The 13400-nt window shown below is 40.8% G+C and overlaps 1 pseudogene; it reads left to right on the forward strand.

Annotated features, from left to right (window-relative positions):
• The first annotated feature begins 7005 nt into the window (after positions 1-7005).
• Positions 7006-8952, forward strand: Gm5104 (predicted gene 5104; annotated as a pseudogene).

Genomic DNA, 13400 nt, shown 5'->3' on the forward strand with positions numbered 1-13400 from the left:
GCCATCTTGCCAGCCCACAACCTACTTTTAATGTGTTCAACCTCACGACCTAGCAGAGGTAGTGGAAGAGAAAAGTTATTAGGATATGGGAGAAGTGGATTTGTTCAGCAATAGTTCTTTGGGGGCAAGCTTGATCTGTTTTCTCAATACTTCAATCCCATAGCAAACACCAAATACAACTCAGCAGCTGTGGACCAGTCCTCTAGGCGGGCAGATACCAGGCACGGACAGGCAGCTGTAGTTCAATCCTGAAGAAGCCACCAGGCTCACCAGGCCTGAGGAGAGGCCAGAGAAGTGGCAAGCTGCTTCAGGAACCTAGAGAGCAGTTCTTGGGCATCATCCTCCCTCATTAGTTAAGCTTTACCTTGAGGAAGTTTCACATGTCCTGTTTGCCAGCTGTTTGAATTCCTTTTGGATCAGGGTATTAGAGTCTCTCTCCTTCCCAGAGTTCTGGTGAAAGGTTTTGATGATCTCCATGCCTTGTTCTATCAGTGTCTTTGAGGGTTGCCTTTTTTGCACCCTATTGGAATCCTGGAGGAGCAAATATGCATGTAAAAGAATTGGCTGCCAAGCTTCCCTGAACTGGTCTCCACCCACAATCAGGAAAGAAGTGGAGGGGGCATACACAATAAAAGAAAGGAAAAGGTGTGATTGAGTGGGGAGCTACCCTTTCACCCACATGTAAAAAATGAATTTCAGAGCATGATGAAAGTAATAGAAAACAAAGAATTATGCAGTAAGAAGCTTTTAGGCAGCTGTAGAAAATTACAAAGCTGTCAGGATAAGGAAGGCAGGATCTAGTAGACTGGTTTGGAAGAAAGATAGTCTGGGAATGGAAAGAAAGAACTGGAAGGCAAGTCCCTGACTAGGGAAGCTGAGCTGACTTACCAAAGCTGAGGGGACACACAGAATGTTTGGCAGAGTAGTGTAGGCCTAGCATTTATAGGCAGTCCCTGGCTGACATGTTTTCCCCCATCCCAGGATAGATCCATCACAGATGAACAGTGTGGTATTTCTGTATAGGGTGGGAGAGAATTGAGAGGCAGGCCAGAAAATATAACTCTGTGGATAGAAGATTATTAATAAGAGACTAGAAAATGGAGGCTGATACCCTTCATGATTTTTCACCACCATAGTCCAGATATTCAAAACTGCTAGGCAGAGTACTCTAACTGACATCACAGAGCAGCTGCCTGGTGTTGAGTCACTCAAATCTTTGAAATTGACTGTATCTAATCAGCTAGGGCTACCTTCATTTACATGTCCCTGATTTACATGGTCTCAACTTGCATGGTTGAGATTGCACACATAGAAATTCCATTCACAACAACTCATTCTAGTTATAAGAATTATATGTCAATCAGTCATGTTTGTCTTCATTTACATGGTATTAATTGTATGCCAAGAATCTGCGCACAAAGCACTCTGTATTCTCTCAAGTGGGTACCCCAGTAGCACATAGTCTTAGTTTGTGAGGCATTCTCTAATTCATGCCTACCCAGAAGCTTTCTCCGTAGCACACAATAGAATATTTTATAATTAAAAACTCATTATTTTCCAATTATTATAATATATCTTATATCTAACCAACTACCTTGGAACCTTATAAGAATATATGTTTAGGGAACAGGTACCATTTTTTTCTTCTTTCTCTGGTACCTCATACTTGTACTGAATTGTCTTAGATACCTGAAGGCTTTTGGCTATGGCCATGGCTTGATTTGTGACCTGCAAGCTCATCACTTTTGCTGATGGGTTGTATTGGCTCACCTCCAGCTCTTGACTTTCAGTTCAGAGACTAATCTCAGAGACACCCTAAGAGTTCTGGCAGGGTATTTTTGGCATGCTGGAATAGCTAGTTGCTTCAGGGCTGCATATCTGGTTTCTGGTATGTCCTTTCCACTATGCTAAGGATTGAGAGACCCCAGGTATTCTGGAGTGGAATTGAGACCCTTAGAGAACAATTCAGTTAAGGATTGGGGGCTACAATTTTTGTTTCCCTTTCTCAAGGGGAAAACTCATAGACCTGAGTTCCTCGAAAAAGAAACTGGAGGGAGTATATACCAACAGCTTGACAAAATACCTTAAAGCTCTAGAACAGAAAGAAGCAAACATACCCATGAGGAGTAGAAGGCAGGAAATAGTCAAACTCAGGGCTGAAATCAACCAGTTAGAGACAAAGAGAAATACAAAGAATCAACAAAACTAAGAGCTGGTTATTTGAGAAAATCAATGAGATAGATAAACCCTTAGCCAAACCAACAAAAGGGCACAGACACAGTATCCAAATTAACAAAATCAGAAATGAGAAGTGAAACATAACAAAAGAAACCGAGGAAATTAAAAAATTCATCAGGTTCTACTACAAAATCCTATACTCAACAAAACTGGAAAATCAAGGTGAAATGAATGATTTTCTAAACAGATACCACATACAAAAGTTAAATCAAGATCAGGTAAACCCTAAGGAAATAGAAATAGTCATTAAAAGCGTCCCAACAACATCATCATCATCATCACCATCAACAACAACAACAACACAACAACCCAGGGTCAGATGTTTTTAGTGCAGAGTTCTACCAAGTCTTCAGAGAAGAGCTGCATCCTTCATACAAATGATAAACAGGCTGAGAAATAAATTAGGGAATTAGCACCCTTCACAAGAGCCACAAATAGTATAAAATATCTTGGTGTAACTCTTACCAAGCAAGTGAAAGATCTGAATGACAAGAACTTCAAATTCCTGAAGAAAGAAATTGAAGACCTCAGAAGATGGAAAGATTTCCTATGTTCATGGATTGGTAGGATTAACATAGTGAAAATGGCCATCTTACTAAAAGCAATCTACAGATTCAATGTAATCTCCATCAGAATTCCAACACAATTCTTCACAGACCTAGAAAGAGCAATTCTCAAGTTCATATAGAAAAACAAAAAATCCCCAAGGTAGTCAAAATACTTATCAACAATAAAGGATCTTCTGGGAGAATCACCCTCCCTGGCCTCAAACTATACTACAGACACTAGTGATAAAAACTGAATGGTATTGGTACTGAGACAGACAGGTTGATCAATGGAATAGAATTGAAGACCCAGAAATAAAACCACACACTTACCGTCACTTGATCTTTGACAAAGAAAGTGAAAAACATACAATGGAAAAAAGAAAGCATCTTCAACAAATGATACTGTTCTAACTGGTGATCTGCATGTAGAATGCAAATAGATCCATATTGATCACCTTGCACAAAGCTCAAAAATCTCAATATAAAATCAGATACTGGGAAATAGCCTTGAACTCATTGACACAGGGGGAAATTTTCAGAACAGAACACCAATGGCCCAGGCTCTAACTTCAACAATAAATGGGACTCCAGAAAATGGAAAAGCTTTTGTAAGGCAAAAGACACCATTAATAGGACAAGTCAGCAACCTACAGATTGGGAAAAAAACTTCACTACCCCTACATACAATAGAGGGCTAATATCCAAAAATATATAAAGAACTCAAGAAGTTAACCTCCAAAAAACCCCAAATAATCCAATAAAAATGGGGTACAGAACTAAACAGAGAATTCACAACAGAAGAATCTCAAATGGCCAAGGTGCACTTAATGGAATGTTCAAAGTCTTTAGTCATCAGAGAAATGCAAATAAAAATGATTCTGAGAGTCCACATCACATCAATGGCCAAGATAAAAAAACTCAGTGGCAGCAACCCTCCATTGCTGGAGGGATTGTAAACTGGTATAACCACTCTGGAAATCAATCTGGATGTTTCTCAGAAAATTGGAAATAGTTCTATCTGAAGACTCAGCTATACTACTTTTAGGCATATACCCAAAAGGTGCCCTACCATACCACAAAGACATATTCTTAACAGCCTAATTTGTAATAGCCAGAATCTGGAAACAATTCAGATGTTTCTCATCAGAAGAATGGATACAGAAAATGTGGTTCCTTTACACAATGGAATACTATTCAGCTAGTAAAAATGAGGACATCATGAATTTTGCAGGCAAATGGATGAAACTAGAAAATATCATCCTGAATGAAGTAACCCAGACCCCAAAGGACATGCATGGTATGTATTCACTGATACATGGATATTAGTCAAAAAGTACAGAAAACTCAGCATATAACCCACAGACTGTAAGAAGTGTAACAAATAGAAAGGCCCAAGTGAGGGAGCTTCAATTCCACTTAGAAAAGGAAAGCAAATAATCATGGGAGGCTGAGGGAGGGAGGGACTTGGGTGAGAGAGGGAAGGGGGAGGAGAAAAGGGTAACAGGATCAGGTGTGGGAGGGAAACAGGAGAAAAGCCCAGAGGGCCAGGAGAATAATGTAAATAATGCAGCCTGGGGGCGGGGGGGGGGGGAGACCTGGGAGGTGAGAGACTCTGGACTCCATAGGGGTGACCTTAGCCAGAATGCCCAACAACGGGGAGGACCTCAGAGTCCACCTCCAGTAGATAAACAGGGCCTCAACTGGAGGGTTGGGGTTAATAACCCATAGTCAAAATTTCTGACCCAGAATTGTTCTTGTGTAAAAGAACTGCAGGGACCAATATTCAGAAGAGACTGAAGGAAAGGCTATCCATCCAATGACTGACCCAACTTGGGATCCATCTCATTGTAGGGGCACCAAGGCCTGATACATTACTGATGCTATAATGTGCTTACAGATGAGAGCCTGACATGGTTGTCCCCTGAGAGGCCCTACCAGCAGCTGAGACAGATGCAGATATCTACACCCAACCACTGGACGGAAGTTGGGGACCTAATGGCTGAATTAGGGGAAGGATTGAAGAAGCTGAAGGGGAGGGTGACTTCATTGGAAGACCAGCAGTCTCAACTAATCCACATTCCAGGGAGCTCCCAGAGACTGAGCCATCAACCAGGCAGCATATATGGGCTGGTCTGAGGCTCCAAGCACATATATAGCAGAGGACTGCCTGGTCTGATCTCAGTGTGAGAAGATGTGCTTAACCCTTGAGAGTTTCCAGGGAAGGGGGAGGTCTGGTGGCAGGGAGGACACTTTTGAAGGCAAGGAGGAGGAGGAATGGGATGAGGAACTGTGGGAAGGGGAACCAGGAAAGGGGAGGCAATAACTGGAATGTAATTCAAGCTGTGTTGAAAGTAAAAAGGACAGGTTTATTTGGGAGCAGCTCACTGGTGCCAAGGAATGAGGCCAGGGAAGTCAGTATGCAGAAGGACACAGAGGGGGAGTGTAAAGAGAAGGAGAGAGAGAGAGAGAGAGAGAGAGAGAGAGAGAGAGAGAGAGAGAGAGAGAGAGAGAGAGAGAACCAAAATGTCTGAATTATATAGTGAAGAGCCTCTGGGTGAGAGGAAGCCCAAAGCCGGAAAGTTCAGGTGGGGACTGGGGGATGCTGGGAGAAACTGGAAGCCAGGTTCACTTTGGTATGTTAAATAGACACCTCAGTCACTTCTGAATTCCAATGGTGGCCAAGCTACCAAAAGCAATCTATAGATTCAAGGTAACCTCCATCAAAATTCTGGTGTGATTCCTCCAGAAATTAGAAAAGCAACCTCAAATTTCATACGGAATCACAAACTACTCATGGTAACCTAAACAATGTTGAACAACAACAATAACAACAAAATGTCATTATAGGTATCACCAACCCAGATTTCAAGTTAAACCACAGAGCTACAGTAATAGCAATAGCATGGCATTGGCATAAAACAGACTGATTGATCAATGGAATAGGATTGAGGATGCACACAGAAGCAGCCAGCCACCCGATTTTTCACAGTGAGAATAATGGTACACATTGTAGAAAAGATAGCATCTTTAAGAGACATACATGTAGAGGGACGTAAATTGATTCCCTGTGTAAAACTCAACTCCACATGGATCAGGACCTCAACAGAAAAAATATAGATAGAGGAGAAACTTGAGTAGCTTGAACTTACTGGCACAGGACTTTCTAACTAGAACTCTGGTAGTACAGATATTAAAACTGACAACTGATACATGAAATTGATATTCTTTAAACTAAAAGCTTTGGTACAGCAAAGGACACCATCATTTGAGCGTAGAGGCAGCCTACAGAATGGGAAAATACTTTTATTATTTGTGTTAATATCACAAATATACAACAAAAGAAAACAATTAAACATCAGGAAAACAAACAACCTTACTAAAAATGGGGCATAAAACTAAAGTGAGAGTTCAAAAAACTAAAACAAACAAACAAACAAACAAAAACCACCACCAACAACAAAAAAACCATAGAAACAAATGACTGAGAGATGTTTAAAGATGTTGAACATCGGTGGAGGTGGCGGTGGCGGTGGCCCCGACGAGGTGTTGGGCGACAGGAGCGGGCCCAGAACTTGGCGCTCAGCATGCCGATGGTGGAGGAGCTGTACCGCAACTACAGCATCCTCGCCGATGCCACGGAGCAAGTGGGCCAGCATAAAGATGCCTACCAAGTGATACTGGATGGCGTGAAAGGCGGCACCAAGGAAAAGCGATTAGCAGCTCAGTTTATACCAAAATTCTTTAAGCATTTTCCAGAGCTGGCTGATTCTGCTATCAATGCACAGTTAGACCTCTGTGAGGATGAAGATGTGTCAATACGACGCCAAGCAATTAAAGAGCTGCCTCAGTTTGCCCCAGGAGAAAACCTTCCTAGAGTAGCAGATACACTGACCCAGCTTCTGCAGACAGATGACTCTGCAGAATTTAACCTGGTGAACAATGCTCTGTTAAGTATATTTAAAATGGATGCAAAAGGAATGTTAGGTGGCTTGTTTAGCCAGATTCTTCAAGGAGAAGACATTGTTAGAGAACGAGCAATTAAATTCCTGTCCACAAAACTCAAGACGCTCCCAGATGAGGTGTTGACTAAGGAAGTGGAGGAGCTCATACTCACTGAGTCCAAGAAGGTCCTAGAAGACGTGACTGGTGAAGAGTTTGTTTTGTTCATGAAGATACTGTCTGGGTTGAAAAGCTTACAGACAGTGAATGGAAGACAGCAGCTGGTAGAGCTGGTGGCGGAACAGGCTGACCTGGAGCAGACCTTCAGCCCCTCAGACCCCGAACCCCGACTGTGTGGACAGGCTACTGCAGTGCACGCGGCAGGCTGTGCCTCTCTTCTCTAAAAATGTGCATTCTACAAGATTTGTGACATATTTCTGTGAGCAGGTTCTCCCTAACCTCAGCACCCTGACCACCATATTGTTTTCACAATATCCTCACTATCCAGACTTCATCTTGTGAATCTTGCTTTTACACATCTTGATGGTTTGTCACTGAGATCTGACTCTGTTGGAAAAGTCAGTCTAGCCTGTGATCTGGTGAAGATCATCACTCTTGAAACGTTACTGTTCTCCTCCCCATTCCGTTAGGTTTCTGCCCAACACATGGAGAAGAGTTAAGATTAGTCTTAACCTTCTGCTTTCATTGTTTTCTAAGGAAGCTGCTAGGCAGTGTTGTCGCATTCCTGCCAAGTCATAGAAATAAAACACCAGCTTCTCACAGTGTACAGGCGATGCCAGCCTTTTAGAAAGAACTTGCTTTGCATTGCCCCTTCAGTCTTCTCCATATTTTGGGATTCAGCTTTGAACACAGGGTCTTATTATTTGAATAGGAGTACATGTGCATAATATACATACAGACATAAGCATATGTTTGTTGTGTGTGTATATATGCATGCTATGGAACTTGAGTGTACAACCAATCAATACATTAAATTCTCAGAAGGGGTCCTCTGACATAGCGATTATCCCTTTGAGGCTGAATCCATTACTGACTTGGTATCTAGGTTTTCACTCCAGAAGGGAGGAATTTCAGTCAGTTGAACTTACATGATTATTATTGTTGCTTAAAACTAAAAAACAAAGGCTGTTTTTACAGAGACAAATTTAAAGACCCTTGTTGGTGAAATAAAGCCAGATCTGGTGTACATACAGGTTCCCACAGGATCTGCTAGTGTAATGTAGGATTTGGAGACTTAATAACCAGGGCTACCCAGGAGAGTGACTTGGTGACATAGTACCATAAAAGTTGCTCACTCAGCTTGCTTTTGCCACTTTCAAATTTTAACTTCTCAGGTTATTAATCAGATTATTGTGTAAGTTAGCCAATAGTCTTTAGGTTAAGGCAACAGATGGGAGGTTCGTGGAGTGTCTCATGTTGGGCATTTTTAGTAGCCCAGACTGTTCATTTGAATGTTTCACACATTTTTGTTCACAGTTAATCTTCCAAGTTTAATATTCAAATCAGAAATTCAGATGACATTTCTAGTGGTTTACTGTTTTGGTTTTTTATGTATTTTGTTTTTTTGAGGTTTTATTTCTTACACAGGTGTCTTCATCACCATCACTTCTACACTGGGGGAAAAATCTTTGTGAGAATCACTGCACGTATTTATGGTGAAAATATTTCTGAAAGCCTAGAATGATACAAGTGAGCACAAGAAGTTGGTCAGCTTGCCTATGGAGTGCCAGCAATAAACTCTGAACATTCCACAAGACTGAGCTGAACCTAGGCTCCCTTGGAATCTGAACAGACATAGGAACATGGGATTGCCAGTTGAATACTGGGACCATCTAGTTATGGACCTCAGAGATAGATCAGCATGGCCTAAAGCCATTTCAAGTACAAAAATGAATTGGACTATAGCAACATAAATTTGAACACAGTAACTTTTCCTCTCTTGCCTGAGGGCATTTGTAAACTCCGCAGAAGTAACTTGACCTCATGTCTACTGCAGAGCTCACTGCATCCATCCCCTCCTCATCCTTTTGCTTCCTTCCCCCTGCCTAGTCAGTAGTTCATAAATTAGTGTTCTTTTTGCTTCAGAAATTTGAAAGAAAATCTTCATGCCATGAATCTTTTTCTTCTGAAAGGACACCTGTGTCTCCCGTTGTTTAAATAAATGTAAATGCTCCCTTATGCTTTTGAAATAAATTTCCTTTTGTAAAAAAAAAAAAAAAAGATGTTGAACATCTTTAGCTAGCAGAGAAATACAAATCAAAATGCTTGAGAGTTTATCTTATCCCTGCCAGAATACCTAAGATTAAAAACAAACTTCCAGAAATTAAAGACTTTTTAGAGTTTAATGAAAATGAAGCCACAACATATCCAAACTTATGGGACAATATGAAAACATTTCTAAGAGGGAAACTCATAGCTCTGAGTGCCTCCAAAAAGAAACTAGAGAGAGCACACACTAGCAGCTTGACAATACACCTAAAAGCTCTAAAAAAAAAGGGAAGCAAATTCGCCCAAGAGGAGTAGATGGCAGGAAATAATCAAACTCAGGGGCAAAATCAACCAAGTGGAAACAAGAAGAACTATTCAAAGAATTAACCAAACGAGGAGCTGGTTCTTTGAGAAAATCAACAAGACAGATGAACCCTTAGCCAGACTCACTAGAGGGCACAGGGACAGCATCATAATTAACAAAATCAGAAATGAAAAGGGAGACATAACAACAGATCCTGAAGAAATCCAAAACACCATCAGATCCTTCTACAAAAGGCTATACTCAACAAAACTGGAAAACCTGGACGAAATGGACAAATTTTTAGACAGATACCAGGGACCAAAGTTAAACCAGGATCAAGTTAATGATCTAAACAGTCCCATATCCCCTAAAGAAATAGAAGCAGTCACTAATAGTCTCCCAGCCAAAAAAAGCCCAGGACCAGATGGGTTTAGTGCAGAGTTCTATCAGACCTTCAAAGAAGATCTAATTCCAGTTCTGCAAAAACTATTCCACAAAATAGAAGTAGAAGGTACTCTACCCAACTCATTCAATGAAGCCACAATTACTCTGATACCTAAACCACAGAAAGATCCAACAAAGATAGAGAACTTCAGACCAACTTCCCTTATGAATATCGATGCAAAAATACTCAATAAAATTCTCGCTAACCGAATCCAAGAACACATTAAAACAATCATACATCCTGACCAAGTAGTTTTATTCCAGGGATGCAGGGATGGTTTAATATACGGAAATCCATCAATGTAATCCATTATATAAACAATCTCAAAGACAAAAACCACATGATCATCTCCTTAGATGCAGAGAAAGCATTTGACAAAATCCATCACCCATTCATGATAAAAGTTCTGGAAAGATCAGGAATTCAAGACCCATACCTAACCATGATAAAAGCAATCTACAGCAAACCAGTAGCCAACATCAAAGTAAATGGTGAGAAGCTGGAAGCAATCCCACTAAAATCAGGGACTAGACAAGGCTGTCCACTTTCTCCCTACCTATTCAACATTGTACTTGAAGTCCTAGCCAGAGCAATTAGACAACAAAAGGAGATCAAGGGGATACAAATTGGAAAGGAAGAAGTCAAAATATCACTCTTTGCAGCTGATATGATAGTATATAGAAGTGACCCTAAAAATTCCACCAGAGAACTCCTAAACCTGATAATCAGCTTCAGTGAAGTAGTTGGATATAAAATTAACTCAAACAAGTCAATGACCTTTCTGTACAAAAAGGATAAACAGGCTGAGAAAGAAATTAGGGAAACAACACCCTTCTCAATAATCACAAATAATATAAAATACCTTGGTGTGACTGTAACTAAGGAAGTGAAAGATCTGTATGATAAGAACTTCAAGTCTCTGAAGAAAGAAATTAAAGAAGATCCCAGAGGATGGAAAGATCTCCCATGCTCATGGATCGGCAGGATCAACATTGTAAAAATGGCTATCTTGCCAAAAGCAATCTACAGATTCAATGCAATCCCCATCAAAATTCCAAATCAATTCTTCAACAAATTAGAAAGAGTAATCTGCAAATTCATCTGGAATAACAAAAAACCTAGGATAGCAAAAACTCTTGTCAAGGATAAAAGAACCTCTGGTGGAATCACCATGCCTGACCTCAAGCTGTACTACAGAGCAATTGTGATAAAAACTGCATGGTACTGGTATAGTGACAGACAAGTAGACCAATGGAATAGAATTGAAGATTCAGAAATGAACCCACACACCTATGGTCACTTGATCTTCGACAAGGGAGCTAAAACCATCCAGTGGAAGAAAGACAGCATTTTCAACAAATGGTGCTAACTCAACTGATGGTTATCATGTAGAAGAATGCGAATTGATCCATTCCTATCTCCTTGTACTAAGGTCAAATCTAAGTGGATCAAGGAGCTCCACATAAAACCAGAGACACTGAGAACCGGACAGCTTCTGGGACAGGCAGAAGCACAGAGCCACTGAGGCAGCACTCTTTGCGGGCCGCAGACAGCCGGCCACCGTCAGGACCAGAGGACAGGTGTCTGCCTGGCTCAGGAGGCGGCCTCAGCCTCAGTAGCAGCGGTCGCCATCTTGGTTCTGGGACTCTGCAGAACTTAGGAATTTAGTCTGCACTTGAGAGTCTGCACCACAGAAACTGACAGCTTCTGGGAACTGCCAAAGCAACACAGCTTCTGAGAAAGGTCCTGTTTTGGGCCTTCTTCTTCGGCCAGGAGGAGGTCCAAACACAAGATATCTGCGCACCTTCCCTGTAAGAGAGCTTGCCAGCAGAGAGTGCTCTGAGCACTGAAACTCAGAGGAGAGAATCTGTCTCCCAGGTCTGCTGATAGACGGTAACAGAATCACCAGAAGAACAATCTCTAAACAGAGTCAACTATAACTACTAACTCCAGAGATTACCAGATGGCGAAAGGTAAACGTAGGAATCTTAGTAACAGGAACCAAGACCACTCACCATCATCAGAACCCAGTACTCCCACTTCGCCCAGTTCAGGGCACCCCAAAACACCCGAAAACCTAGACCAAGATTTAAAAGCATATCTCATAATGATGGTAGAGGACATCAAGAAGGACTTCAATAAATCACTTAAAGAAATACAGGAGAACACTGCTAAAGAGTTACAAGTCCTTAAAGAAAAACAGGAAAACACAACCAAACAGGTAGAAGTCCTTACAGAAAAAGAGAAAAAACCATACAAACAGGTGATGGAAATGAACAAAACCATACTAGACCTAAAAAGGGAAGTAGACACAATAAAGAAAACTCAAAGTGAGGCAACACTGGAGATAGAAACCCTAGGAAAGAAATCTGGAAACATAGATTTGAGCATCAGCAACAGAATACAAGAGATGGAAGAGAGAATCTCAGGTGCAGAAGATTCCATAGAGAACCTCGGCACAACAATCAAAGAAAATGGAAAATGCAAAAAGATCCTAACTCAAAATATCCAGGAAATCCAGGACACAATGAGAAGACCAAACCTACGGATAATAGGAGTGGATGAGAATGAAGATTTTCAACTCAAAGGACCAGCAAACATCTTCAACAAAATTATTGAAGAAAACTTCCCAAATCTAAAGAAAGAGATGCCCATGAACATACAAGAAGCCTACAGAACTCCAAATAGACTGGACCAGAAAAGAAATTCCTCCCGACACATAATCATCAGAACATCAAATGCACTAAATAAAGAGAGAATACTAAAAGCAGTAAGGGAAAAAGGTCAAGTAACATATAAAGGCAAGCCTATCAGAATTACACCAGATTATTCACCAGAGACTATGAAAGCCAGAAGAGCCTGGACAGATGTTATACAGACACTACGAGAACACAAAACCAGCCCAGGCTACTATACCCAGCCAAACTATCAATTACCATAGATGGAGAAACCAAAGTATTCCACGACAAAACTAAATTCACCCATTATCTCTCCATGAATCCAGCCCTTCAAAGGATAATAACAGAAAAAAACCAATACAAGGACGGGAACCACTCCCTATAAAAAACAAGAAGATAATCCCTCAACAAAACTAAAAGAAGACAGCCACAAGAACAGAATGCCAACTTTAACAACAAAAATAACAGGAAGCAACAATTACTTTTCCTCAATATCTCTTAATATCAATGGACTCAACTCCCCAATAAAAAGACATAGACTAACAAACTGGCTACACAAACAAGACCCAACATTTTGCTGCTTACAGGAAACTCATCTAAGAGAAAAAGATAGACACTACCTCAGAATGAAAGGCTGGAAAACAATTTTCCAAGCAAAGGGTATGAAGAAACAAGCTGGAGTAGCCATCCTAATATCTGATAAGATTGACTTCCAACCCAAAGTCATCAAAAAAGACAAGGAGGGGCACTTCATTGTCATCAAAGGTAAAACCCTTCAAGAGGAACTCTCAATTCTGAATATCTATGCTCCAAAGACAAGGGCAGCCACATTCATTAAAGACACTTTAGTAAAGCTCAAAGCACACATTGCACCTCACACAATAATAGTGGGAGACTTCAACACACCACTTTCACCAATGGACAGATCATGAAAACAGAAACTAAACAGGGACACAGTGAAACTAACAGAAGTGATGAAACAAATGGATCTGACAGATATCTACAGAACATTTTATACT

Source organism: Mus musculus, chromosome 3 (assembly GCF_000001635.26).
Source record: "Mus musculus strain C57BL/6J chromosome 3, GRCm38.p6 C57BL/6J".
Classification (NCBI taxonomy): domain Eukaryota; kingdom Metazoa; phylum Chordata; class Mammalia; order Rodentia; family Muridae; genus Mus; species Mus musculus.